Below are 3234 nucleotides of genomic sequence, written 5' to 3'. Positions count from 1 at the left end.
CTCAGCATACTGTTTTCAAAGGCCCCTGCAGATGACCATGGGACTCAGTAGTCCTAATGTGTACCACATTCCTTATAAGCAGAAGTCTCAGTTTTTGGAAGACTCAGTTAAAGTGGCATGTAGTCATTTAGCACCCTCTTGGAGTACTGTTCAATTTTGGATGTTGTAGATGTGCTGAATAGTGGCTAAGAAAAGGCATAATTTCTTCGGTAGCCAAAATGCATTGGTTAAAGAAAAGAGATGTAGGAATGGAGTGGTCCGTCTCATATTACACTTAACAATAGCCAACTCAAAAAAGTTATGCTTTCCATGTTTCCAACTCAGGGCTCTCTGCTGTTTTTTTTGTTTTAGAAAAGGAGGAGTACATATTCCCACCAGTAGTCATGGAGATGCCTCTTTGTTTATTGATTTACCAAAAATGATTTATTTTTATATGAAGTTTGAAGCAGTTTAAATTACATTCATTTGCTGGCTTAAAGAACTGTGGGAAGTCTTGACTTAATGGGAGTTGGGCTTTTGGACTCCTCCTCTGTCAGTTTTCTTTTTATTTCTGTTTCCACCCCCCACTTCCCCCACCCCTCCCCTCTCTTTTTAGGGGCATAGGCAAGGAACCGTGACAGATAATTTGAGTATTTTAAAAAATATTCTCATAAAAAGTACACCTTTGGCCCGGCGCGGTGGCTCACGTCTGTAATCCCAGCACTTTGGGAGGCTGAGGCGGGCGGATCACGTAAGGTCAGGAAGGAGATCAGCCTGGCCAACATGGTGAAACCCGGTCTTTACTAAAAATACAAAAATAAGCCAGGCGTGGTGGTGCGTGCCTGTAGTCCCAGCTACTTGGGAGGCTGAGGCAGGAGAATCACTTGAACTCGGGAGGCGGAGATTGCAATGAGCCCAGATCGTGCCACTGCACTCCAGCCTGGGCGACAGATCTCAAAAAAAAAAAAAAAAAAAAAGAAAGAAAACCATTTTTTCCACAACACTTTTCAAAGAATGTTTTAAAAGCAATAACAATCCATAATCAGTGAGAATTCCCACCCAGATTATGGTCTCAATTCCTTTTTCAAAGAGCAGTCAGGTTATTTGGAGACCTGGGTAAATTTACGGATTTTAATACATTCAAGAGGAACAGCAACCAAATGCCGTATTTGGATCTGGTGGGATCTCATTCAGACAAAATCAGTATAAAAAATACTTGAGACAATTCAGGATTTTCTTTCTTTAAGGGCTAGGTATTGGATAATGTTACACATCATTTTTTAAATTTTCTTAGGTGTAAAATCTTAGTGTATTTTCTTTATATCCGTATCTGTTAGGATATTTGTGAAAATATTCATAATTAAAATCACATATATGGGATTTCATGTTTCGGATATTTTTTAGACTCCCTCATCTGTCAGTGTGGGTGCGGATAATGAAACAAAATGGGCAAGATGTTGGTAACTGTTGAAGCCTCCGCGACGAGCCTTGGGAAGTGCAGGATTCTCTGTATTTTGTGTCTACTTCGGGATGTCCATGACCACTCCCTTTCCCCTCCAAAAAAAAAATTAAAAAAAAAAAAAAAAAGCTGGCCAAATCAGTGAACGTATTTCTTTTTTGGTCAACAAAGGGCTACCCTGAGAGGAATCTACATGCAGAAAAGCTCAGGCGACTGAACTAACGAAACGCTGCAGTTGGCACAGAGAGGAGTTCTCGGGGCCGCACCCTCCTCTGTCCCGCAGGCGAATTGAGAAGCGCTATCGCCATCTTGTGGCGATAATGGATAGGATAATGTAGCTAAAACTTTGTTTCGTTTTATTATTTCGATTAGGTATTTCATTGCTACGGTTTAATAATTGAATATGCAAAAAATACTATAAACCATCCCATCCCCAACAGTTCCCAGCCGCCCAGTTCCCTCATCTACTTGGCAACGATTCTCTTTTTGACCAAACTCTAGGTGGATTCTTCTGAGCCCTCTTCTGGACTAGGTGGCCACCTTGGCCTATAAAGACCTGAACAAACCCGAACGTAGTTTCTAATAGGCCCGATCTCCTCAAGTGCCTGCCTGAGAAAACTCAATTGATGCTGCCAAAGGAATTTACCATTTGTTTCAGTCAACGTCTGAAGATAGGGCCCTGGTCTCCCAGGCTTTGTGGAGCCTGATTTTGATATGTGCCAGTTATGAAACCCAAATGGTTTCCCACTGTCAGTGGTTACTAAATAAAATCTGTTTTTGTCATTTAAACTAAGGCCTGGCTGTGTTTTGTCTTTGATATACTACAGTGAACCACTTTTCGTTTCCTGTGTACCTGTCTGGAATACCTTTATACAAACACAAATAAACAAATGTGTCCCCTTTCATTCAAATTTGCCCCCTTTCATTCAAATGATTGATGGTCACATGTTCTTCACAGGTTCTGTCTCTTGCTTTTCTCATTAACTATCTGTCTTATTGCAGGTGGAGTGGCTGAAACTTCTCAGCAGGTGCACCTACACTAGTGACCTGAGGAGAGAAACCCTAACCCCACAATGGCTGCATCTTCTCTGAAGACGACACTGATGCTCATCTTTGAAATGAAGGGCAGTTTGTGCATTTCTCCATGAAGGTATCCAGAAACAGCCCTGCCACAGCTGCTGTGGGGCGGCTGAACTGCTATTCCTTTTCTAGGGTGGGATCCCCACCCTTTGTAAGGAAGGATATTGGGGTCCTAACACTGGGAACTTATCTCGTCAGTGAGGCCTTCTTTAACTGCCATCTTGTAATTCAGCACCCCATCTGTGTTTCCTGTTCCAATTTAGGCCTTTTTTTTTTTTTTTTTTGGTCATAATATACAGATCTGAAATGCTATGTTTTACTTATTTATTGGCTTATTATCTTTACCATCCTCCACACTAAAAGTTTTTTGGAGCTGGATTTGAGAGTTGTGGAGTAGGTTATATTTTGATCACTTGTATGTATTTCCCATCTTCTAGAACAGTGCCCAGCAAAGTACTTCTCTGAATAAATGAATAAAGTAATATTCCTCTGCTCCGCTGTTGCCAACTGGAATATCCTGAGGGAACTTTCTTTGCTTTCCTCAGGGGATGATCCAGAAGATGAAAAACAAATTATCATTCCATATAGTCCTTTTCTGAGTGTTTTTCAGTTTTGTTAAAACTCAGATTTCTTCTTTTTACCTGAATGTTTTTTTGTTAATGATTATTAGCATATATAGTATTTTCTTTTATCTACCAAAAAAGGCAGTTGATACA

General features: G+C 40.6%; 1 protein-coding gene across 1 annotated transcript in view; it reads left to right on the top strand.

Annotated features, from left to right (window-relative positions):
* The window catches only part of LOC105547555 (histone H2B type 1-J), a 14171-nt gene extending 11166 nt beyond the window's left edge, over window positions 1–3005 (top strand). The window contains exon 2 of the mRNA XM_011991207.1: window positions 2441–3005. The gene's annotated coding sequence lies outside the window, so the exon portion shown is untranslated. The remainder of the gene's footprint in view (window positions 1–2440) is intronic.
* The last annotated feature ends 229 nt before the right edge of the window (window positions 3006–3234 follow it).

The sequence above is a fragment of the Mandrillus leucophaeus genome, unplaced genomic scaffold, assembly GCF_000951045.1.
Source record: "Mandrillus leucophaeus isolate KB7577 unplaced genomic scaffold, Mleu.le_1.0 Scaffold392, whole genome shotgun sequence".
Lineage (NCBI taxonomy): Eukaryota > Metazoa > Chordata > Mammalia > Primates > Cercopithecidae > Mandrillus > Mandrillus leucophaeus.
Note: the sequence above shows the minus strand (reverse complement) of the source record. Positions and strands in the feature narration are given on the sequence as shown.